Below are 26,870 nucleotides of genomic sequence, written 5' to 3' on the forward strand. Positions count from 1 at the left end.
TTCATCGTCACCAGGGTGGTGACTCCCAGAAGCTTCATCATCATCGGGATGGTTATTCCCAGAAGCTTCATCATCAGGGTGGTGTTTCCCTGAAGTTTCTTCAGCGTGGTGTTGATTCCCAGAAGCTTCATCATCTGGGTGGTGACTCCCTGAAGCTTCATCATCAGGGTGGTGACTCCCAGAAGCTTCATCATCAGAGTGGTCACTCCCAGAATCTTCATCATCAGGGTGGTGATTCCCAGAAGCTTCATCATCATCATCGTCGTGACTACCAGAAGCTTCATCATCGGGGTGGTGATTCCCAGAAACTTCATCATCATCGGAGTCATGACTCCCAGAAACTTCATCATCATCGGGGTTGTGACTGCCAGAAGCTTCATCATTGTGTTGGTGATTCCCAGAAGCTTCATCATCATCATGGTGGTGACTCCCAGAAGCTTCATCACCAAATTGGTGCCTTCTAGAATCTTCATCATCGGGGTGGTGACTCCCAGAACTTTCATCATCGGCTTGGTGTCTACCAGAAGCTTCATCTTCACAGTGGTGACTCCCAAAAGTTTCATCATCGGTTTGGCCACTCCCAGAATCTCCATCATCGTAGTGGTCTCTCCTAGAAGTTTCATTATCATCAAGGTTGTGACTCCCTGATGCTTCATCATCATTGGGGTGGTGACTCCCAGCAGTTTCATCATCATTGGATTGGTGACTCCCAGATACTTCATCATCGTCGGGGTGGTGACTGTCAGAAGCTTCATCATCATTGGGGTGATGATTCACAGAGGGTTTGTCATCATCAGGGTGGTGACTCCCAGAAGCTTCATCATCATCTGGGTGGTCACTCCCGGAAGCTTTATCGTCACCGGGGTGGTTATTCCCAGAAGCTTCATCATTTTTGGGGTGGTGACTCCCAGAAGCTTCATCATCATAGGGGTGGTGACTCCGAGAAGCTTCATCATCATCGTTGTGGTGACTCCCCAAAGCTTCATCATCATCGGGGTGGTGACTCCTAAAAGCTTCATCATCATCAGGGTGGTGACTCCCAGAAGCTTCATTATCATCTGGGTGGTGACTCCCAGAATCTTCATCATCATTGGGGTAGTGACTACCAGAAGCTTTATTGTCATCTGTGTGGTGACTTCCAAAAGCTTCACCATCATTGGGGGGGACTCCCAGAAGCTTCATCATCATAGGCATGGTGACTCAATGAAGCTTCATCTTCGAGTTGGTGACTCTCAGAGGCTTCATCATCTTTGAGGTGGTGACTCAGCAGACACATCTGTTTGCCTGCCTGTCTCCATGGGTGAGATTCAGGTCTGCTCCGTGACAGCAGCTGTAGCAGCAGAAGTTCCAGCTGGGGTGGTTTGATTATGGATGTGAAATGAGATTTAGAGAACCTTTCAAAGATCTTGGCTGCTATGTTTCTGGCGAGCCATAGTTTAGCCACAACTGGACACAGCTCCCTGCCTCCCCTTCCCACACACAAACACACAGACTGGTTTTTCTCACTTCCACAATGTGGAGAAACTTGTGGATGGAGAGTATATTACTTTTAGATCAATGCAGAATAAATTCTCACAAATTGTGGATATTGAAAACCAACCCCAGCTCGCAGGTCAGAAGTTCTACTAGGCCAAGTGACTGCCTCCTGCTCAGAGTCACACAAAGAACCTCCAGGATGTGTCTGTCTGCGTGGTCGCTGCCTTCACCTGAGAAGGGTCTGGCTTCGATCTGATTCGAGTTGGTGGCAGAATTCAATGCCTCAAGGTTGACAAACCCAGGCCCACTTGTTTGTTCTGCCAGCTGCCGGGAGGATGCTCTGAGCTCCTACAGGTGTTGCCCAGGTCTGGGCTGTGCAGCTCCCTGGGTCTGCACGGCCAGTGCTGAGGAATCACCCACAGGGAAATGGAATCTCAGGGAGGTTCTGTCCCTTATAAACAACTCAGATGCTTGAATTAGACCCAGCCCTTAACAGCCATTGTTTCCGGGTATTCCTAATCTAATCAGGGGTTTGGGCGGGCTCCTTAATTCAAGGTTCCTCCCACACCCAAGGGAGGGGCAGAGGCAGGGCGAGGCTCTGGGGGGGCGGGAAATGCAGGGGTCATTTCAGAATTCTGTCTTCCTCACAGAATCGCAGAGTTCATATTTCACAACAGCAAAGAAAACATTGACAGTAAAAATGAGACCTTTTATGAAGTTGCACATTAGAAAACTTATACGTCTGAGAAAAAAAATCTCTGACTCATAGGGAAACAAGTGGTTTATCAGATACTCTGAAAATAGACTGGGCTGGGTGACGGGAATATGAAAATATTATTTCAATTTTATTGTAGTTGATTGTATTGGATTGTATTGCATTTTATTCACCTATTTTTGAGACAGAGTCTTGCTCTGTCCCCCAGGCTGGATTGCAGTGGCCTGATCTCAGCTCACTGCAGCCTCTGCCTCCTGGGCCCAAGCAACTCTCCTGACTCAGCCTCCAGAGTAGCTGGGACTAACTGTGCACGCCACCATGCCAGGGTAAATTTGTATTTCTTAAAGCAGAGAGGAGGTTTCACCATTTTGGCCAGGGAAAGCCACAGCCTGGCAGATGCCACGAAGACCCCGGCCACTGCGGCCGCCGGCAAAAGGGCGAGGCCTACAGGAGGGATCAAGAAGCCTCACGGCTACAGGCCTGGCACTGCGCAAAATCAGAGAGTACCAGAAGTCCACGCAGCTGCTCCTCCTCAAGCTGCCCTTCCAGCGCCTGTTGCGCAGCATCGTGCAGGACATCATCCTGGACGTGCGCTTCCAGAGCGCGGCCATTGGCGCCCCACAGGAGCCCAGTGAGGCTTCCCTGGTGCATCTCTTCGAAGACACTTAGCCGTCTGCCGTCCATAATTGCCCTGGCCTCTTCTCCCCTATAGATGTGTACTAGCGCTCTGCTCAGTACCCTCTTCCAGGGGAAACACAAATCGCTCAATTGATCATTTAAGCCTTTCTGGCTTGGGTCCAACTTTTCGTGCAGTTGTACTTGTAAGCTTTGTACTTTATGCTTCTAGAGACTAGACCCTAGACAGTATCTGCTAGGAATAGTGGAGCTAGCTAGCCGAAACTTTATTTAGGCATATGCCAATTACTTGTGAGGGCAAAGGCAGGCAGTGAGGATGTTAAGCTTATCACAAAACAGTAAATATTGGAAAATAGTCAAGTACAGTCACGTCATTTGTAAGATATCTTGTCACCACTTTACCAGCACCAGTCAGAGACCACATTTCTCTAGGAAGTCTCCAGATGTACATTATGACATAGACTTTAAGAATAGTAGTGAAGCTCCAGATAAAACCTCATTGTCGTTAACGTGTAATACAATCAGCCATGAAACCGGTCAAAGCTTTCTCCTACGGAGGTACCACTTTCTACAGATTTCTTTCTTGAGAGCTGTGGCTATGTGATATTATATATTGAGAAGATTTCCTATGCGATTTTTAAAAAGTCAGGAAACAACAGATGCTGGCAAGGCTGTGAAGGTATAGAAACACTTCTACAATGTCTGCGAGAGTGTAAATCTGTTCAACCATTGTGGAAGACAGTGTGGCGATTCCTCAAGGATCTAGAAAAAGAAATACCATTGGACCCAGCTATCTCATTACCGGGTATGTACCCAAAGGATCATCATTCATCCTACTATAAGGACACATGCACAGGTATGTTCATCGCAGCACAGTTTACAAGAGCAAAGACCTGGAGCCAACCCAAATGCCCATCGGTGATAGACTGGATAAAGAATATGTGTGGTACATACACCAGGGAATACTATGCAGCCAAAAAAAGAACGAGTTCGTGTTCTTTGCGGTGACATGGATGACACGGGAGACAATCATTCTCAGCAAACTAACACAGGAAAGGAAAACCAAACACCACATGTTCTCACTCATAAGCGGGAGATGATCAATGAGAACACATGGACAGAGAAAGTGGAACATCACACACCGTGGCCTGTCACGGGGTGGGAGGCAAGGGAAAGGAGAGCACTAGGACAAACACTTAACGCACGTGGGGCTTAAAGCCCAGATTTTGGGTTGACTGGTGCTGCAAAGCGCTATGGCACATGTATTCCTAGGTAGCAAACCTGCACGTTCTGCACAAGTATACCCATAATTAAAGGAAAAAACAAAAACAAAAACAAAAAAACAATGCGTAGGGACACTGAACCCGCTCAGCTAATCCAATTTTGCTCTCTGAGAAAACAACGCTGTGTTCCTGCTGCTGAGCTGACCTCTGAGACCTTGACGGGAAGTTGTTTCTGTCTTCAGCAGTTCAGCCTTACTCAGATCCCACTCAATGTATGGAGTTCTATGAGGGGCAAGAGAAATGTTCTAAGCTTGTGTGTGAAGTCACCATCAGCACTGCTCTCTGCAGAGGCTAGTCTACACCGCAGGCTGCTTGGGCCTCATTCTCTTTTCCTCTAGTGTTCTGAAAGGGCCAGACCTGCCACATCTGCCAGAATACAGCTTCCAAGACTGCTCCATGCCAAGGAAAAGGAATGAGCTGAGAGCAATCTAAAGACTGGGAGATACTGAGTCCCTTGGACCTTACTTCTTTTGGGAGCTCAAGCACTTTGATTCCTAAGGGAGCCCTCCAGTCTCCATCAGTTCTGCCAAGAACCTGTACCCTCCTTGTGTCTCTAAGACACACTGGTCTAACTTGATGTACGCCTTTACAAGAAAGTTGGTAAAATAAAAGGAAAGCCGAAGAAGGCCAGAATATGGAGGTATGAAATGGAATTCCCCGATTCTTGGTAAAGTTAAGAAATTTGTGTAATACTCAAAGGCAGATCCTATGTACAATAAGTCCTATTTTAACAGCAAAAGCTGAGGGTATGAGGAAATACAACTATATTGTATGGGGGTTTATTTTGCTTCAGGAAGAAAGAGTACATGTTATTCTGCATTCAATATTAGAGCAGAGCAATGGGGACTTTTGGAATCTTTTGGCTTATACTCTGTGATTCAGGGGGCACATGGCAGAGGTAAACAGACTGAAATGGCACCACGGATAACTGGGAGCTGTGATGGGAACGTTCATGGTGATTCCGTAATAAATCTCACGTCTTTATTCTATAATGAAAAATTACTCATTTGCATCATAAAGATACAGCAGAGTATGTACAAGTAGAGTATGGAATAACTTTGTCACTCGCGATGAACCTACTTGGTCCGATATTTTAATAACTTCTCCCATGTCTCCGTACTCAGGTGTGATTTTCGGAGTGGATCATCGGTAGAATGAATCAAATCAGGAACACTGTAAAGCAATGTTTGGAACTGAATTTCAGTGTCTCTGGAAGCACTGGCGATATCACCGTGTGTAGCAAACCTGAAGTATCAATAGGCTGTCTCTATGCCTTTTAAACGACATATAGGTTCATTACAAATGGCGGCGTGAGGAAAGGTGGTTTTGGAACTGGCTGCTCTCTAGACTGATACGATGCATCTATACTACGTTACATTCTAAAACCGGAAAGGATCACTTGCTGTCATAAAGCACAGTAGGCAGGAATAAGAGAAGAGTCAACTGAGAGAAAAAAATGCTTTGTGATGTAATTTTTATTTCTGCAGTTTGGAAAAGCGTTTAACTGTCTTTGTGATGACTCACAAAACTACATATGAGCATGAAGAATACACAGGACAACAACTGGGAAACATTTCTGGAGGCTTCACTTACTGAAACCCAGACATAAGCATACAAGCTAAGACACGGCCACAGCAGGCTTCAGCATGAAACCGCAGAAATCTCCCGGAAAGGGCTTCCCTCTCCGAATGCAGCTTCCCGTCCACAGGATGCTCAAGGCCCAGGCCCCTTTCTTCTTCCAACTAGAAAGACATACAAAAATGCCTCAGCGTGACCTCGGAGGCCCAAACATTTAGCCAAGGCTACTATGAAACAATCTGCTGTCTTCATCCAGGTAAGGGCAACTTGAGGTTTGAAGACACTAAGATCGTGGGTAAATCCAGGGTAGACTGAGAGGCAGAAGCTCCAGCCAACGCAGTCCTGTCACTGGAAGACGAATGCAGTACTCATGCCTGCACAAACAGACCCCTCCCTCTGGCCTTGGGCCTAGAACATGATTTTTTTGGAGTTGCTGTTGGGGAAGAGGCCCTTGGGCTTTCACCTGCGAACAGCCTCCCTTAAATGCTTGGGCTGCAGTGGGGGCGTTTCTCCCCACATCTCACACACGTCCAGCGCCTCTTCCAGCACCTCTCCGACGAAGACCTTGGCTATTCCAGCCATGGCAATGGCCACGTTCTCAGGCACCGATCTGCCAGTGTAGACTGCATCAGACCTGCAACGCGTGCCTTTGGGAAAGCTGACCGGCGAAACACTTCGTAGCGGGCCAGCTGCTCCTCAGACATGGCAGACGGCAGGGTTGCCATCCTCTGAGCCTCCTCCGCATCCACGGTGGGCTTCCTGTCCTTCTTTCCTTTGGTGTCTCTTTTCCGTCTTTCGGCTGCAGGAGGAGCTGAGGCTGAGGCTTCATTGTCACCTTCTGTGAGGTCCGTGACATCCTGACTGCTGAGCTCACCTTCCCGACCCCTGGGTTCTTCCAAGTTCCCATCTAGGTCCTCAGGGAGCCCATCCTTTTTGCTGCCCTTCAGACCTTGGGGCATGACGAACATCTCAGCAGACACACCTGTTTGCCTGCCTGTCTCCATGGGTGAGATTCAGGTCTGCTCCGTGACAGCAGCTGTAGCAGGAGAAGTTACAGCTGGGGTGGTTTCATTATGGATCTGAAGTGAGATTTTGAGAAGCTTTCATTTTTTTTTTTTGATTTATGGATCATGTTTATTAAGCGGCACACGAAAAGTTAAGTTTCATAAACAATAACATTCAGTGATCTACTTAAACCCAAATGTAATCCTTACTTTAAACTAAGGGCAATAATAATTTTATACATAGAGTAAATACACACAAAACCTGGGTATCCCGAACTACAAACGTGGTTTCCACAGCCACCTATGGTTTCAGTCAAGGACACATTTCCACAACGAACAAGTACTTACCAATATGTTAATAAAACACTAACCCAAACGCTTACCCTGCCATCAGCTTTTTAAGCAATGCCATTCCTGCTACTGAAAGCATTTATTTTTAGAAGCTTGAATCTGATCTGGGAAAACGGGTTCTCCTAAAACTTTAACAGGATGTTATAAATCCAAAAAGATTTTAAATCAGAAAGCCTTCCAACACAGCATTATGTATTGTGAAAGCAATGTGAAACTCGCTTTCCTTTGTTTGTTTGTTTGCATGTTTGTTTCTTTTTGAGACGGAGTCTCGCTCTGCCGCCCGGGCTGGGGGCAGTGCTGCGATCTCCGCTCACTGCAAGCTCCGCCTCCCGGGTTTACGCCATTCTCCGGCCTCAGCCTCCCGAGTAGCTGGGACTACAGGCACCTGCCACTGCGCCCGGCTAATTTTTTGTATTTTTAGTAGAGACGGCGTCTCACCGTGTTAGCCAGGATGGTCTCCATCTCCTGACTTCGTGATCCGCCCGCCTCGGCCTCCCAAAGTGCTGGGATTACAGGCATGAGCCACCACGCCCGGCCTAGTTCATTCTCTTTAATAATGAACTAGACAACAAACTAGTTGCTGTCTAAAAACTTCTGAATTCATGAAGTACAAGTCTGAGCTGTCAAGTCAAAAATGACATTTAGATTTCACATATTAAATAGCTACAGTAGGCCAGGCGCTTTGGCTCACGCCTGCAAACCCACCACCGTGGGAGTCCGTGGCAGGCGGATCACGAGGTTAAGAGATCAAAACCATCCTGGCCAGCATGGCGAAACCCCGTCACCACCAAAAATACAAAAACTTAGCCAGGCATGGTGGCAGGGGCCTGCACTTCCCAGCCACTCGAGAGGCCGAGGAAGGAGAATCACCCGAACCCGGGAGGCGGAGCCCGCAGTGAGCCGAGATCACGCCACCGCACCCCAGCCTGGAGATGCAGCGAGACTCCGTCTCAAAAAAAAAAAAAAAAAAGCTACAGTATAGCTTACAAGGTTACAAGGGCATAAACCTACCTAACACACAAATGCTACTTTATCCTTTGGATAGTCAAAAGTCAGAAGGAACGACACGGTTTGCAAGGTACTTTGACTTATGTGTGGTCATTAAAACCCAGTAAGTGATTCAAGTATGGTAATACAAAGGCAGGCAATTACATGCACCAATATCACTCTAAAATCAAAGGCATAAAAATAAAGGCTGAAAACTTTGTGTTTCTCCATCTTTCGTTTACATGGCTAGATATCAGAACCTTACTTTAGAAAATAACCAACTATTATATATGGTTTCCCCAGATGGTAATTTTCAGAAACTACAAAAATTGTCAAGATCCATAATCTGCTTCATCAAACGCTTTTCTAGCTCGTTTCAATTCTTCATTCATAGTAAGCAAGTCTTTAACCCTGGCAAACTTCCTTGGGTCCTTGCGAATCAAGAAGACGATATCTTCAACTTGTACTCGACCTTGTCTTCCAACTGACATTGCCTTGTGAGTCATTTCAGTGATAAACTTTATGACAAGATCTTCAAGAATATCCACTGACTCAGTATAAGGGTTCTGGTCATCCCCAAAGCCATACATCATACATCGCAATTCTTCAGAAAAAAGTCTCTTTCTTTTACCCTGTCCACCTTCTGCACCTCCTCCAATCTCTTCATTTCCTTCCTCAAAGGTGGGGTCTTCTTCCTCGTCTGCCATCCCACTGGCCTGCCAACCCACAGCCGAGAAACTTTCAGAGATGTTGGCTGCTATGTTTCTGGCGAGCCTTAGTTTAGCCACCGCTGGACACAGCTCCCTGCCTCCCCTTCCCACACACAAACACGCACACTGGTTTTTCTCACTTCCACAATATGGAGAAACTTGTGGATGGAGAGTATATTAGTTTTAGATCAATGCAGAATAAATTCTCACAAATTTTGGATATTGAAAACAAACCCCAGCTCACAGGTCAGAAGTTCTACTGGGCCAAGTGACTGGCTCCTGCTCAGAGTCACACGAGGGACCTCCAGGATGGGTCTGTCTGTGTGGTCGTTGCCTTCACTTGAGAAGGGTCTGGCTTCGATCTGATTCGAGTTGGTGGCAGAATTCAATGCCTCAGTATGTGAAACCCAGGCCCACTTGTTTGTTCTGCCAGCTGCCGGGAGGACGCTCTGAGCTCTTACAGGTGTTGCCCAGGTCTGGGCCGTGCAGCTCCCTGGGTCTGCACATCCAGGGCTGAGGAATCACCCACAGGGGAATGGAATCTCAGGGAGGTTCAGTCCCTTATAAAGAGCTCAGATGATTCAATTAGACCCAGCCCTTAACAGCTATCGTTTCAGGGTGTTCCTAATCTAATCAGGGGTTTGGGCGGGCTCCTCAATTCAAGGTTCCGCCCACACCCAAGGGAGGGGCAGAGGCAGGGCTAGGCTCTGGGGGGGGGGAGCGGGAAATGCCGGGGGCATTTCAGAATTCTGGATTCCTCGCAGAATCGCAAAGTTCACATTTCACGACAATAAAGAAAACGTTGAGAGTAAAAGTGAGACCTTTTATGAAGTTGCACATTAGAAAACTTAAACGTCTGAGAAAAAAATCTCGAACTCATAGGGAAACAAGTGGTTTATCAGATACTCTGAAAATAGACTGGGCTGGGTGAGGGGAATATGAAAATATTATTTCAATTGTATCGTGTTGTATTGTATTGCATTTTATGTATTTATTTTTGAGACAGAGTCTCGCTCTGTCCCCCAGGCTGGATTGCAGTGGCCTGATGTCAGCTCACTGCAACCTCTGCCTCCTGGGCCCGAGCAACTCTCCTGACTCAGCCTCCAGAGTAGCTGGGACTAACTGTGCGCGCCACGACGCCAGGAGAAATTTGTATTCTTTAAAGTAGAGAGGAGGTTTCACCATTTCGGCCAGGCAAAGCCGCAGCCTGGCAGGCGCCACGAAGACGCTGGCCACTGCAGCCGCCGGCGAAAGGGCGCCGCCTACAGGAGGGATCAAGAAGCCTCACCGCTACAGGCCTGGCACGGCGCAAAATCGGAAAGTAGCCGAAGTCCACGCAGCTGCACCTCCTCAAGCTGCCCTTCCATCGCCTGATGCGCAGCATCGCGCAGGACATCATCCTGGATGTGCGCTTCCAGAGCGCGGCCACAGGCGCCCTACAGGAGCCCAGTGAGGCTTCCCTTGTGCAACTCTTTGAAGACAGCTAGCTGTGTGCCATCCATAAAAGCCCTGCCCGCTTCTCCCCCATACATGCGTATTAGCGCTCTGCTTTGTACCCTCTTCCAGAGGAAACACAAATCCATCAATTGATCATTTAAGCCTTTCTAGCTTGGGTACAACTTTTCGTGTAGTTGTACCTGTAAGCTCTGTACTTTATACTTCTAGAGACTAGACCCTAGACAGTATCTGCTTGGAATAGTGGAGCTAGCTAGCTTCAACTTTATTTAGGCATACGCTAATTACTTGTGAGGGCAAAGGCAGGCAGTGAGGTGGTTAAGCTTACTCCCAAATAGTAAATTTTGGAAAATAGTCAAGTACAGTCACTTTATTTGTTAGATATCTTGTCACCGCCTTACCAGCACCAGTCAGAGACCACATTTTTCTAGGCAGTCTCCAAATGTACATTATGAGATAGACTTTAAGAATAGTAGTGAAGCTCCAGGAAAAACCTCATTGTCGTTAACGTGTAATACAACCAGCCATGAAAGCTGTCAAAGCTTTCTCCTGAAAAGGTAACACTTTCTACACATTTCTTTCTTGAGAGCTTTGGCTATGTGATATTATATATTGAGGAGCTTTCGTATGCGATTATTAAAAAGTCAGGAAACAACAGATGCTGGCAAGGCTGTGAAGATACAGAAACACTTTTACAGTGTCTGTGAGAGTGTAAATCAGTTCAACCATTGTGGAAGACAGTGCGGCAATTCCTCAAGGATCTAGAACCAGAAATACCATTGGACCCAGCTATCTCATTACCGGGTATATACCCAAAGGATTATAATTCATCCTACTATAAGGACACATGCACAGCTATGTTCATTGCGGCACAGTTTACAAGAGCAAAGGACCTGGAACCAACCCAAAGGCCCATGGGTGAAGGACTGGATAAAGAACATGTGTGGTATATACACCAGGGAATGCTATGCAGTCATAAAAAAGAATGAGTTAGTGTTCTTTGCGGTGACATGGATGACCCTTGGGACCATCATTCTCAGCAAACTAACACAGGAACAGAAAATCAAACACCCCATGTTCTCACTCATAATTGGGAGTTGATCAATGAGAACACATGGACAGAGAAAGTGGAACGTCACACACCGTGGCCTGTCACGGAGTGGGAGGCAAGGGAAAGGAGAGCATTAGGACAAACACCCAATGCATGAGGGGCTGAAAGCCAAGACGGCGGGTTGATTGGTGCAGCAAACCGCTATGGCCCATGCATACCTTGCTAAGAAACCTGCACGTTCGGCACAAGTGTCCCATAACTTACAGGAAGAAACCAAAAAAATGCGTAGGGACACTGAACCCTCTCAGCTAATCCAATTTTCCTCTCTGAGAAAACAACGCTGTGTTCCCGCTCCTGAGCTGACCTCTGAGACCTTGATGGAACGTGTTTCAGTCTTCAGCAGTTCAGCCTTACTCAGACCCCACTCAATGTATTGAGTTCTATGAGGGGCAAGAGAAATGTTCTAAGCTTGTGTGTGGAGTCACCATCAGCACTGCCCTCTGCAGATGCTTGTCTACACCGCGGCTGCTTGGGCCAGGTTCTCTTTCCTCTAGTGTTCTCAAAGGGCCAGACCTGCCACATCTGCCAGAATACAGCTTCCAAAACTGCTCCATGCCATGGAAAGGAATGAGCTGAGAGCAATCTAAAGACTGGAGATATTGAGTCTCTTGGACCTTACTTTTTGGGAGTTCAAGCACTTTGATTCCTGGGGAGCCCTCCAGTCTCCATCAGTTCTGCCAAGAACCTGTACCCTCCTTGTGTCTCTAAGACACACTGGTCTAACTTGTTGTACGCTTTTACAAGAAAGTTGGTAAAATAAAAGGAAAGCCGAAGAAGGCCAGAATATGGAGGTATGAAACGGAATTTCCCCATTCTTGGTAAGGTTTAGAAATTTGTGTAATACTCAAAGGCAGATCCTATGTACAATATGTCCTATTTTAACAGCAAAAGCTGAGGGTATGAGGAAATACAACTATATTGTATGGGGGTTTATTTTGCTTCAGGAAGAAAGAGTACATGTTATTCTGCATTCAATATTAGAGCAGAACAATGGGGACTTTTGGAATCTTTTGGCTTATACTCTGTGATTCAGGGGGCACATGGCAGAGGTAAACAGACTGAAATGGCACCACGGATATCTGGGAGCTGTGCTGGGAAGGTTCATGGTGATTCCGTAATAAATCTCACGTCTTTATTCTATAATGAAAAATTACTCATTTGCATCATAAAGGTACAGCAGAGTATGTACAAGTAGAGTATGGAATAACTTTGTCACTCGCGATGAACCTACTTGGTCCGATATTTTAATAACTTCTCCCATGTCTCCGTACTCAGGTTTGATTTTCGGAGTGGATCATCGGTAGAATGAATAAAATCAGGAATACTGTAAAGCAATGTTTGGAACTGAATTTCAGTGTCTCTGGAAGCACTGGCGATATCACCGTGTGTAGCAAACCTGAAGTATCAATAGGCTGTCTCTATGCCTTTTAAACGACATATAGGTTCATTACAAATGGCGGCGTGAGGAAAGGTGGTTTTGGAACTGGCTGCTCTCTAGACTGATACGATGCATCTATACTACGTTACATTCTAAAACCGGAAAGGATCACTTGCTGTCATAAAGCACAGTAGGCAGGAATAAGAGAAGAGAAGAGTCAACTGAGAGAAAAAAATGCTTCGTGATGTAATTTTTATTTCTGCAGTTTGGAAAAGCGTTTAACTGTCTTTGTGATGACTCACAAAACTACATATGAGCATGAAGAATACACAGGACAACAACTGGGAAACATTTCTGGAGGCTTCACTTACTGAAACCCAGACATAAGCATACAAGCTAAGACACGGCCACAGCAGGCTTCAGCATGAAACCGCAGAAATCTGGAAAGGGCTTCCCTCTCCGAATGCAGCTTCCCGTCCACAGGATGCTCAAGGCCCAGGCACCTTTCTTCTTCCAACTAGAAAGACATACAAAAATGCCTCAACATGACCTCGGAGGCCCAAACATTTAGCCAAGGCTACTATGAAACAATCTGCTGTCTTCATCCAGGTAAGGGCCACTTGAGGTTTGAAGACACTAAGATCGTGGGTAAATCCAGGGTAGACTGAGAGGCAGAAGCTCCAGCCAACGCAGTCCTGTCACTGGAAGACGAATGCAGTACTCATGCCTGCACAAACAGACCCCTCCCTCTGGCCTTGGGCCTAGAACATGATTTTTTGGTAGTTGCTGTTGGGGAAGAGGCCCTTGGGCTTTCACCTGCGAACAGCCTCCCTTAAATGCTTGGGCTGCAGTGGGGGCGTTTCTCCCCACATCTCACACACGTCCAGCGCCTCTTCCAGCACCTCTCCGACGAAGACCTTGGCTATTCCAGCCATGGCAATGGCCACGTTCTCAGGCACCGATCTGCCAGTGTAGACTGCATCAGACCTGCAACGCGTGCTTTTGGGAAAGCTGACCGGCGAAACACTTCGTAGCGGGCCAGCTGCTCCTCAGACATGGCAGACGGCAGGGTTGCCATCCTCTGAGCCTCCTCCGCATCCACGGTGGGCTTCCTGTCCTTCTTTCCTTTGTGTCTCTTTTCCGTCTTTCGGCTGCAGGAGGAGCTGAGGCTGAGGCTTCATTGTCACCTTCTGTGAGGTCCGTGACATCCTGACTGCTGAGCTCACCTTCCCGACCCCTGGGTTCTTCCAAGTTCCCATCTAGGTCCTCAGGGAGCCCATCCTTTTTGCTGCCCTTCAGACCTTGGGGCATGGCGAACATCTCAGCAGACACACCTGTTTGCCTGCCTGTCTCCATGGGTGAGATTCAGGTCTGCTCCGTGACAGCAGCTGTAGCAGGAGAAGTTACAGCTTGGGGGGTTTCATTATGGACCTGAAGTGAGATTTTGAGAAACTTTCTTTTTTTTCTTTTTTTTGATTTATGGATCATGTTTATTAAGCGGCACACGAAAAGTTAAGTTTCATAAACAATAACATTCAGTGATCTACTTAAATCCAACTGTAATCCTTACTTTAAACTAAGGGCAGTAATAATTTTATACATAGAGTAAATACACACAAAACCTGGGTATCCCGAACTACAAACGTGGTTTCCACAGCCACCTATGGTTTCGGTCAAGGACACATTTCCACAACGAACAAGTACTTACCAATATGTTAATAAAACACTAACCCAAACGCTTACCCTGCCATCAGCTTTTTAAGCAATGCCATTCCTGCTACTGAAAGCATTTATTTTTAGAAGCTTGAATCTGATCTGGGAAAACGGGTTCTCCTAAAACTTTAACAGGATGTTATAAATCCAAAAAGATTTTAAATCAGAAAGCCTTCCAACACAGCGTTATGTATTGTGAAAGCAATGTGAAACTCGCTTTCCTTTGTTTGTTTGTTTGTTTGCATGTTTGTTTGTTTTTGAGACGGAGTCTCGCTCTGCCGCCCGGGCTGGGGGCAGTGCTGCGATCTCCGCTCACTGCAAGCTCCGCCTCCCGGGTTTACGCCATTCTCCGGCCTCAGCCTCCCGAGTAGCTGGGACTACAGGCACCTGCCACTGCGCCCGGCTAATTTTTTGTATTTTTAGTAGAGACGGCGTCTCACCGTGCTAGCCAGGATGGTCTCCATCCCCTGACTTCGTGATCCGCCCGCCTCGGCCTCCCAAAGTGCTGGGATTACAGGCATGAGCCACCACGCCCGGCCTAGTTCATTCTCTTTAATAATGAACTAGACAACCAACTAGTTGCCGTCTAAAAACTTCTGAATTCATGAAGTACAAGTCTGAGCTGTCAAGTCAAAAATGACATTTAGATTTCACATATTAAATAGCTACAGTAGGCCAGGCGCTTTGGCTCACGCCTGCAATCCCACCACCGTGGGAGGCCGTGGCAGGCGGATCACGAGGTTAAGAGATCAAAACCATCCTGGCCAACATGGCGAAACCCCGTCACCACCAAAAATACAAAAACTTAGCCAGGCATGGTGGCAGGGGCCTGCACTTCCCAGCCACTCGAGAGGCCGAGGAAGGAGAATCACCCGAACCCGGGAGGCGGAGCCCGCAGTGAGCCGAGGTCACGCCACCGCACCCCAGCCTGGAGATGCAGCGACACTCCGTCTCAAAAAAAAAAAAAAAAAAAGCTACAGTATAGCTTACAAGGTTACAAGGGCATAAACCTACCTAACACACAAATGCTACTTTATCCTTTGGATAGTCAAAAGTCAGAAGGAACGACACGGTTTGCAAGGTACTTTGACTTATGTGTGGTCATTAAAACCCAGTAAGTGATTCAAGTATGGTAATACAAAGGCAGGCCATTACATGCACCAATATCACTCTAAAATCAAGGCATAAAAATAAAGGCTGAAAACTTTGTGTTTCTCCATCTTTCGTTTACATGGCTAGATATCAGAACCTTACTTTAGAAAATAACCAACTATTATATATGGTTTCCCCAGATGGTAATTTTCAGAAACTACAAAAATTGTCAAGATCCATAATCTGCTTCATCAAACGCTTTTCTAGCTCGTTTCAATTCTTCATTCATAGTAAGCAAGTCTTTAACCCTGGCAAACTTCCTTGGGTCCTTGCGAATCAAGAAGACGATATCTTCAACTTGTACTCGACCTTGTCTTCCAACTGACATTGCCTTGTGAGTCATTTCAGTGATAAACTTTATGACAAGATCTTCAAGAATATCCACTGACTCAGTATAAGGGTTCTGGTCATCCCCAAAGCCATACATCATACATCGCAATTCTTCAGAAAAAAGTCTCTTTCTTTTACCCTGTCCACCTTCTGCACCTCCTCCAATCTCTTCATTTCCTTCCTCAAAGGTGGGGTCTTCCTCCTCGTCTGCCATCCCACTGGCCTGCCAACCCACAGCCGAGAAACTTTCAGAGATGTTGGCTGCTATGTTTCTGGCGAGCCTTAGTTTAGCCACCGCTGGACACAGCTCCCTGCCTCCCCTTCCCACACACAAACACACACACTGGTTTTTCTCACTTCCACAATATGGAGAAACTTGTGGATGGAGAGTATATTAGTTTTAGATCAATGCAGAATAAATTCTCACAAATTTTGGATATTGAAAACAAACCCCAGCTCACAGGTCAGAAGTTCTACTGGGCCAAGTGACTGGCTCCTGCTCAGAGTCACACGAGGGACCTCCAGGATGGGTCTGTCTGTGTGGTCGATGCCTTCACTTGAGAAGGGTCTGGCTTCGATCTGATTCGAGTTGGTGGCAGAATTCAATGCCTCAGGTATGTGAAACCCAGGCCCACTTGTTTGTTCTGCCAGCTGCCGGGAGGACGCTCTGAGCTCTTACAGGTGTTGCCCAGGTCTGGGCCGTGCAGCTCCCTGGGTCTGCACATCCAGGGCTGAGGAATCACCCACAGGGGAATGGAATCTCAGGGAGGTTCAGTCCCTTATAAAGAGCTCAGATGATTCAATTAGACCCAGCCCTTAACAGCTATCGTTTCAGGGTGTTCCTAATCTAATCAGGGGTTTGGGCGGGCTCCTCAATTCAAGGTTCCGCCCACACCCAAGGGAGGGGCAGAGGCAGGGCTAGGCTCTGGGGGGGGGGGGAGCGGGAAATGCCGGGGGCATTTCAGAATTCTGGATTCCTCGCAGAATCGCAAAGTTCACATTTCACGACAATAAAGAAAACGTTGAGAGTAAAAGTGAGACCTTTTATGAAGTTGCACATTAGAAAACTTAAACGTCTGAGAAAAAAATCTCGAACTCATAGGGAAACAAGTGGTTTATCAGATACTCTGAAAATAGACTGGGCTGGGTGAGGGGAATATGAAAATATTATTTCAATTGTATCGTGTTGTATTGTATTGCATTTTATGTATTTATTTTTGAGACAGAGTCTCGCTCTGTCCCCAGGCTGGATTGCAGTGGCCTGATGTCAGCTCACTGCAACCTCTGCCTCCTGGGCCGAGCAACTCTCCTGACTCAGCCTCCAGAGTAGCTGGACTAACTGTGCGCGCCACGACGCCAGGAGAAATTGTATTCTTAAAGTAGAGAGGAGTTTCACCATTTGGCCAGGCAAAGCCCAGCCTGGCAGGCGCCCGAAGACGCGGCCACTCGCCGCCGGCAAAGGCGCCGCCTACAGGAGGATCAGAGCCTCACCGCTACAGCCTGGCACTGCGCAAAATCAGAAAGTACCGAAGTCCACGCAGCTGCACCTCCTCAACTGCCTTCCATCGCCTGATGCGCACATCGCAGGACATCATCCTGGAGTGCGCTTCCAGAGCGCGGCCACAGGCGCCCTACAGGAGCCCAGTGAGGCTTCCCTGTGCACTCTTTGAAGACAGCTAGCTGTGTGCCATCCATAAATGCCCTGCCCTCTTCTCCCTATAATGCGTATTAGCGCTCTGCTTTGTACCCTCTTCCAGAGGAAACACAAATCGATCATTGATCATTTAAGCCTTTCTGCTTGGGTCAACTTTTCGTGTAGTTGTACTTGTAAGCTCTGTACTTTATGCTTCTAGAGACTAGACCCTAGACAGTATCTGCTTGGAATAGTGGAGCTAGCTAGCTTCAACTTTATTTAGGCATACGCTAATTACTTGTGAGGGCAAAGGCAGGCATTGAGGATGTTAAGCTTATCACAAAACAGTAAATATTGGAAAATAGTCAAGTACAGTCACTTTATTTGTTAGATATCTTGTCACCACTTTACCAGCGCCAGTCAGGGACCACATTTCTCTAGGAAGTCTCCAGATGTACATTATGAGATAGACTTTAAGAATAGTAGTGAAGCTGCAGGTAAAACCTCATTGTCGTTGACGTGTAATACAATCAGCCATGAAAGCTGTCAAAGCTTTCTCCTGGAGAGGTACCACTTTCTACAGATTTCTTTCTTCAGAGCTGTGGCTATGTGATATTATATATTGAGAAGATGTCGTATGCGATTTTTAAAATGTCAGGAAACAAGAGATGCTGGCAAGGCTGTGAAGATATAGCAGCACGTTTACAGTGTCTGTGAGAGTGTAAATCAGTTCAACCATTGTGGAAGACAGTGTGGCGATTCCTCAACGATCTAGAACCAGAAATACCGTTGGACCCAGCCATCTCATTACCGGGTATATACCCACAGGATTATAATTCATCCTACTATAAGGACACATGCACAGGTACGTTCATTGCGGCACAGTTTACAAGAGCAAAGACCTGGAACCAACCCAAAGGCCCATCGGTGATAGACTTGATAAGCAATGTGTGTGGTATATACACCAAGGAATACTACGCAGCCAAAAAAAGAATGAGTTCGTGTTCTTTGCGGTGACATGGATGACACGGGAGAGCATGATTCTCAGCAAACTAACACAGGAAAGGAAAACCACACACCACATGTTCTCACTCATAAGCGGGAGTGGATCCATGAGAACACATGGACAGAGAAAGTGGAACATCACACACCGTGGCCTGTTGCGGGGTGGGAGGCAAGGGAAAGGAGAGCACTAGGAAAAACACCGAAAGCAGGGGGAGCTTAAAGCCCAGATGGTGGGTTGATTGGTGCAGCAAACGGCTATGGCACATGTATACCTTGGTAACAAAACTGCACGTTCTGCACAATTATCCTATAGCTTAAAGGAAAAAAAAAAAAACATGCCTAGGGACACTGAACCCACTCAGCTATTCCAATTTTCCTGTCTGAGAAAACAATGCTGTGTTCCTGCTCCTGAGCTGACCTCTGAGACCTTGATGGGCTTTTGCCTGAAATGTTTTAAGATGAGATGACGATTCTCCCATGATCAGGAGCAGTAGATGGGATTTGCTCACTTCCTGCTCTTTGAGTTGAAGCAAGGCAGATGCCTGGAGACTCAAACTGATAAATATATTCGTTGCTTTCTTTTCATATGTTGTATTAAGCTATTCTTGCATTGCTATTTAAAAAACCCTAGACTGGGTAACTTATAAGAAAAGAGATTGTTTGGCTCATGGTTCTGCAGGCTGTAAAGGAAGCATAGCGCCAATGTCTGCTCTGGGAAAGCCTGGGGAAGCTTACAATCATGGTGTTAGACGAGCAGGCATCTCACATGGTAGAAGCTGGGGCAAGAAGGATGGGGGAGGGATGGAGCATACTTCTAAACAACCAGATCTCATGGGTACTCATTATCACAAGGATGGCACACAGCCAGGTGGGACTCACCCCATGATTCAACCACCACCTCCCCAGGCACCACCTGCCACACTGGGGATTAAAATTCAATAGGAGATTTAGAGGGGACATCTAAACTACATCACATGACCATCGGAAAAACAGATGAAGAATTCATGGTTTCTACTGTCCAGAAACTTTCCATCTAGAGCAAATGAATTAATGGCTGAATTCAGCATCCTGTGGTGAGAAGGGAGAAGTGAGGTGCACAGGGGACTTTGGTTGCATTTGCTCCACTTCCCTTATGCTGTTCCTCTGAGTTCTGATGTCACTACCTGAAGGGCTATTCATGGACAAAAGAATTATTTTGATTGTGGTTATTTCTGTTTCTTTCATCTTGGTAAAAATAAGTTTTTTTTTTTGAGACAGGGTCTCACTCTGTCGCCCATGCTGGAGTGCAGTGGAGTGATCTCAGCTCACTGCAAGCTCTGCCTCCCAGGTTCATGCCATTCTCCTGCCTCAGCCTCTCAAGTAGCTGGGACTACAGGGGCCTGTCACCACACCCAGCTAATATTTTGTATTTTTAGTAGAGACGTGGTTTCGCCATGTTAGCCAGGATGGCCTCGATTTCCTGATCTCGTGATCTGCCTGCCTGGGCCTCCCAAATTACTGGGATTACAGGCGTGAGCAACCACTCCCGGCATAAGTTTTTAGCTTCTCATATAATTGTCCTAAAAAAAACCCTAAGAGTTTTGCTTAAGTTTCTTGTTATCATGTGTTATAAAAATTGACAGGGAAGTGGCCAAAACACATTAAAATTACACAGGCTCTAAGAGTCAAGTCTCTGTTGGGCAGGCTTAGGAAAGACAGAACTGGAAATACTCTATCAGCATGGACATCAGAATCATGGGGTCCACTTTCTGTTCCAGCCCTGCCCAGATCCACGCTCTTCTAAGTCCTCATCCAGGTCTGGCCTCACCCTAGAATCTTCTCTCACAGAACTGATTCAAGGAGGTCAGAGATTCAGGCGGGGGCTCCTGCTGCCTCCTGAGCTGGTGCCCACAATTTCCTAAAATGGAAAGGCAGATAAATGGAAGCAAATCATTGCATATTGTGGGGCCATAATTTCTCTTTCATTGAAGCCAGTGCTTCTAGAGACATCTTACCTAGCAACTTCTTTTCCATTCCTGCAAATCCAGTGGCTGCTCCACAAGGCACAAGAAGGTAAATATAAATATAAAACATCTCTCTGAACAGTTCACCCTTTTTTCTCTATCCCTCGCATCTATGTAGCTTTTATTCTGTACATTTTATTTTTCAGGTAAATATTTTTTAAAATGGAAGAAAAAATAGAAACACTAGGCCCTTCATTTAAATCCTGAAAATTACAAAAATCTTAGCACCCAACTGCCAGGGTTCTATGAGGATTAACTCACATCATGTAATGTTTCCTGAACAGTGCTCTGTAAGAGACTTCTGAACACATGGTATGTGCCCAATAAACATTGTATTAACTCATGTGCACGTGTTTTCCAAATGCAGACTTACTCAAACATTGATGCCTTCTCTAGGCTTTCTAAACTGTATAGAGCCAGCAGAAAATGACATGTTTGAAAATGGTGATTGGTGGTTTCCACTTTGGGACAAAAGTATTTGTGTTGTGGTAAGAGTGTTGGGTATCATGAGCTCTGTGCTGTGCCTACTTTCCCTAGCTGAGTGCTACTATATCGGATGTAGTAGAAGAAACATCAGCATTAAGAGGAGACTTTTTAAAGAAGCTAATTCATGGACCCCTTCCAAACCTGCAGAATCACATCTGTAAGAGAGAGGCTGGAATCTGAATAATTCATAGGCATATTGAAACTTCAGAGGCAAACGGGTGCGGTGGCTCATGCCTGTAATCCCAACAATTTGGGTTGCCAAAGTGGGCAGATCACCTGAGGCCAGGAGTTTAAGATCAGCCTGGGCAACATGGACACACCACGTGTCTACTAAAACATAAAAAATTAGCCACGTGTGGTGGCTGGTGCCTGCAATCCTAACTACTCGGGGGGCTGATATTGGAGAATCACTTGAACCTGGGAAGTGGAAGTTGCAGTGAGCCAAGATGGCGCCACTGCACTTCTGCCTGGACAATGATTGAAAACTCTGTCGAAAGAAAAGGAAGAAAGAAAGAAAGAAAGAGAGAAAGAAAGAAAGAAAGAAAGAAAGAAAGAAAGAAAGAAAGAAACACTTGAGAGGCAATGCTTAACTAAGTGGCTCTCGGCCCATGCTTCCAGCCATAATCACATGGCCAGCTTAAAGAAATACCGTCACCTGTGCCCTCCACAGAGACTCTGTCTATTGGTCTTGGAAGGAGCATCTATATGGTTGTAATTAGAAAGTCAAATTGTCCCTCTTTGATGATTACATAATAATCATATATACAAAAAATCTAAAGACCACCAAAAAAACTCTTAGATTTGATAAATTTAATAATGTTTCAGAATGCAAGAAACAACATACAGAAATTAGTAGCATTTTTATACACTAATGATGATCAAGCTGACAACTGAATTAAAAAGTCACTTCCTTTTACAATAGCTACAAAAAGGTAAAATGCTTAGAAATACAATTAGTCAAAGAGATGAAAGATCCCTACAAGGAAAACTACAAAACACTGATGAAAGAAATTGTACATGACACAAATGAGAAAAACATCCCGTGCTCATGGATTGGAAGAATAATGATCATTAAAATGACTCTACTGCCCAAAGCAATCTACATATTAAATGGAAATCCTACCAAAATGCCAATGTCATTTCTTATAAAATAGAAAAAAAAATTCTAAAATTCACATGGAACCACAAAAAGAGCCTGAATAGCCAAAGCAAATCTAAGCAAAGAGAATAAAGCTGGAGATATTACATTATCTGACTTAAAATTATACTAGAAGGCTTTAGTAACCAAAACAGCATGGTACTGATATAAATTGACACATAGATCAATGGTACAGAATAGAGAACCTAGAAATAAAGCCACATACCTACAAACAACTGATCTTTTACAAAGCCAACAAAAACATACACTGGAGAAATGACATCCTAGCAACAAATTGAGCTGGAAAAATTATATTGCCATATGCAGAAGTATGGAATGGGACCCCTATGTCCCACCATATACAATAATCAACTCAATATGGATTAAAAGACTAAAATGTAAGACCTGAAACTATAAAAATGCTAGAAGAAACTCAAGGATAAACTCTTCTAGAGATTGACTTGGACAAAGAATTTATGACTAAGATCTGAAAAGCAGATGTAACAATAACAAAAATAGATAAAACGAACTCAATTAAATTAAAAAGCTCCTGAAAATCCTTCTTAATTAACACAGTGAACAGAAAACCCATGGAATGAGATAAATGTTTACGAGTTTTGCATGTGACAAAGATCTAACGTCCAGAATATACAAGGAACTCAAACAGCTCAACAAAAATAAAACAAGTAACCTCATTAAAAGCAAGCAGGCCGGGCGCGGTGGTTCACGTTTGTAATCCCAGCACTTTGGGAGGCCGAGGTGGGTGGATCAGGAGGTCAGGAGATCGAGACCACGGTGAAACTCCGTCTCTACTAAAAAAACACAAAATATTAGCCAGGCATGGTGGCAGGCGCCTGTAGTCCCAGCTACTCAGAGAGGCTGAGGCAGGAGAATGGTATGAACCCGGGAGGCAGAGCTTGCAGTGAGCGGAGATTGCACCACTGCACTCCAGCCTGGGCGACAGAGCAAGACTGCTTCTCAAACAAAAAAAAAAAGCAAGCAAAGAACATGAACATTTAAAAAAAAGACAATGAGCAAACAAAAAACATGAAAATTTAAATAAAAAAAGACAATGAAGGTCAACAAGCACGTAAAAGATGCTCAACATTGTCAATGATCAGAGAAATGCCAATTAAAACCCACAATGAGGTTCCAACTTACACCATGCAGAATGGCTATTACTGAAAAGCAGAAAAATGAGCTATCGGCAAGGACACAGAGAAAAGAGAACACTTAGACATTGGTTGTGGGAAAGTAACTTTCTACAACCTCTATGGAAAACTGTATGGAGATTTCAAAAAAGTCTAAAAATAGAACTTCCATTTGATTCAGCACTCCCACTACTTTGTATCTACCCAAAGGAAAATAATTTATTACATAAAGAAAATACCCACATTCTTATGTTTATTGCAGCACTATTCACGATAACCAATATATGTAGTCAATTTAAATTTATCAATCAATAATCAAATAAAGAAAATGTGCTATACGTTTATATCATGAAATACTACTCAGCCATGAAAAAGAATAACATCACGCCTTTTGCAACAACATGAATAAAACCAGAGGCCACTATTGTAAGTGAAAAACTTCAGAAACAGAAAACCAAATTCTGCATTTTCTCACTTGTAACTGTGAACTCAATTATGCACACACTCGGATATAGAGACTGGAAAAACAGACACTGGAGACTCAGAAAGATGGGAGGTTGGAGAGGGTTTAGGAATGAGAAAATAACTAATTGGGACAATAAACAGCATTCAGATGATGTTGTCACACCAAAAGCCCATACTTCATCATTATGCAACGTGCTTCTGTGAGGGAGCTGCATTTTTACTCTCTAATGTATTAATAAACAGAAAAAAGTCCTCACGCAGTGGCTCAAGCCTATAATCCCAGCGCTTTGGGAGGCTGAGGCAGGTGGTTCACGTGGTCAGGAGTTCAAGACCAGCCTGGCCAATATAGTGAAACCCCGTCTCTACTAAAAATACAAAAATTAGCCAGGCATGGTGGAGCATAGTAGTCCCAGCTACTAGGGAGGCTGAGGCAGGAGAATCACTTGAACTCGGGAAGTGGAGGTTGTGGTGAGCCGAGATTGTGTCACTGCACTCCAGCCTGGGGAACAGAGGGAGACTCCGTATCAAAAAAAAAAAGAAAGAAAAAAAACTTTGTTTTTTATCAAGAGGACAAATTGAATAGACCTCATAATTTTCATAAATAATTAGATTAGGCAAAAAAATTTTTAATAAAAATAAATAAATAAATATTGTATTTTAAGAATGGTATAGAAAGACAATTTGACCCATTAGAGTAGTTGGTACTTAGCATATACACTATGATAGGCAAGATTCTAAGCCCCATAGACATTTATGGACAGAATATGTAACAGTAAAATAAATAACACAAAGAGTCATTGGCAGTGACAAATTGACATATTTTCAATCATATTAGATGATATTAAAACCATTAACAAATTTACTGTTTTGTTTCATAATAAAAAACAAGGTTAAAAAGTTTGACTAATTAGGCATATGGATAAATGGGCAGCATTTTGACCAGTAGACAGAGGATACACATTTTCAAAGACCAGACAAAATTATTTATTTATTTTTGGGGTGAGAGAACAGTTTTATTAACTGGGGATACAGTGGGGTCTTCTCCCTGGGAGGTGGGGTCTTCCACTGGTTACCCCCGCCAGGGCTGCAGGGGGCGCCCTTCGATTCACTGCTGGGCTCCGTTGGGGGCCAGGCCTTGGAGAAGGCGAACTGTGCAGGGAAGCAGCAGCTGTGGGGTCCTCACTGCCCGCTCTGCCCAGCTGCACCGGGTCTCCTGGTGCTCCTCAGGCTCCCGCCGAGTCTGCGTCTCTGGAGGGCAGCGAACCATCCTGCCCAGAACCTTATCCTCACAGCCCAGTTTGACGCAGGTCAGCCATGTCTGCTTCCTCCCCTCGGGCTGGACTTTGCACTTGGGTTTCTTCCAGTCCTTCCTCCGGCCGCTTCTCTGTCTCCCGGAGCTTAAATTCCAGCCTCACAAATGTTCCAGCTGGGAAGGGCGTGTCCAGGGCGCTGTCCACACTGGTCTTCTGGAAATCCCGCTGCACTGGCGGGTGCTTGTAGGTTCCTCCAGGGCCACCTGCAGGCCCCGGCGCTGGGTCCCTGAGCTCGGCCCCGCCGGCGCCCCCCCGCACCCACCCACGGGGCCAGCGAGATCCGCAGCCATCTCAGGCTTCCCCTTTCACCCCGGCCCTGCGAAGCGGGTGTGCGCCCCTTAGTTCTCTGAGCCCGCCAGGAGCCACCTCTTCCCCTGTCCCTGGGGGAGAGGTCAGGCCCGCAGAACGCTGGGCAGAGGCGAATGAACCGGGAAATGTCCCTTCCTCCACACTGAACTTGGGGTCTGCTGGGTCCTCTCCACTCCCTCCCAACCTGCCCGCGCTGTTCCCTGGGGCCCACAGTTTCAGCAAAGTTCCCTGCCGTGACGGGAAGCTGTCCTGTTGCCCACTCTCACCCTTCCCCCTTTTCTGGCCCATTCCCTCTCCCCACTGGGTCTCCGACACGACCCTCTCTCCTCTTGGCTGTCCTGGAGCCCCTCTTTGCTTCCCCAGCTCAGTCCCCTCTCTGACCGCTTCTCCCTCCCACATCCGACCGAATCTCCTGGCTCCCACGGGGGGGACCCAAATTCCCAGGACCCAGGTCAACCACACAAAATTATTTTAAATGGGAAGACTTGAATTCTGTTGAATTCATGAAAGCAGGAATCCATCTGGTCATTCTTTAAATAATTTTGAAATGATAATAGCAACTATCAATTTAACGTTTAACCAGAGTTCAGAATACCCACCATTTTACCACAAAGAATAAAAAAACCTGTTGTAACTAACCAATTCAGTAAATTTTCAGGATACAATATTAACATATGAACATCAGGTGCATTTTTTTACAGTAACAACAAAATATCTGAAAAAGGAATAAAGATAATGCCATTTACGATATTATCAAATAGAATGGAATACTTAGGAATGAGTTTAACAAAGAATATGAAAGATCTGCATACTGAAAACTATAAAATGTTGAGGAAAGAAAATGAAGAATACAAAATGGGAAATATATCCTGTATTCATGGATTATAAAAATATTGTTAAAATATCCATACTACACAAAGTGATCTACAGGGTTAAATAAATTTCTATCAAAATTTTAATGCCATTTTATTAAAAGTGCAGAACAACAATTTTAAAATTAGTATGGAACCACAAAAGACCTCAAATAGCCAAATACTGAGAAGAACAAAAAGGCTGGAAGCCTCCCACTTCCTGATTTCAAACTGTGTTACAAAACTATAGCCATCAAAATAGTATAGTACCTTCATAAAACCAATATAACAGAATAGAGGACCCAGAAATAAACTCACAAATATACAGTCAACCGATCCCACAGAATGGAGAAAGGATAAACACATCAAGGAATGGTGTAGGAAAAACTAGATATGCACAGAGAAAAAGTACACCTTTCTCTCATACCATCACAAAACGAATTTGAAATGAAATAAAGACTTAAACATAAGAACTGAAATAATGAATCCTCTAAAAAAAAGCATGGGGAAAACCCTCCTTGACACTGGTCATGGCAATGATGCTTTGGATATGACACCAAGAACATAGTCAACAAATGCACAAATGAACACGTGGAACTATGTCAAAGTAAAAAGTTTCTGCACAATAAAGGAAAAA

The 26,870-nt window shown here is 45.3% G+C and overlaps 4 pseudogenes; 1 reads left to right on the plus strand and 3 right to left on the minus strand.

The window, feature by feature from the left end:
* The first annotated feature begins 1,296 nt into the window (after positions 1-1,296).
* LOC100584928 lies at positions 1,297-2,914 on the plus strand (annotated as a pseudogene).
* Positions 2,915-8,362: 5,448 nt separating this feature from the next.
* LOC115834236 lies at positions 8,363-8,737 on the minus strand (annotated as a pseudogene).
* Positions 8,738-15,718: 6,981 nt separating this feature from the next.
* Positions 15,719-16,093, minus strand: LOC115834235 (annotated as a pseudogene).
* Positions 16,094-17,372: 1,279 nt separating this feature from the next.
* Positions 17,373-25,363, minus strand: LOC100605438 (annotated as a pseudogene).
* Between the last annotated feature and the right edge of the window lie 1,507 nt (positions 25,364-26,870).

The sequence above is a fragment of the Nomascus leucogenys genome, unplaced genomic scaffold, assembly GCF_006542625.1.
Source record: "Nomascus leucogenys isolate Asia unplaced genomic scaffold, Asia_NLE_v1 000770F_77455_qpd_obj, whole genome shotgun sequence".
NCBI lineage: Eukaryota > Metazoa > Chordata > Mammalia > Primates > Hylobatidae > Nomascus > Nomascus leucogenys.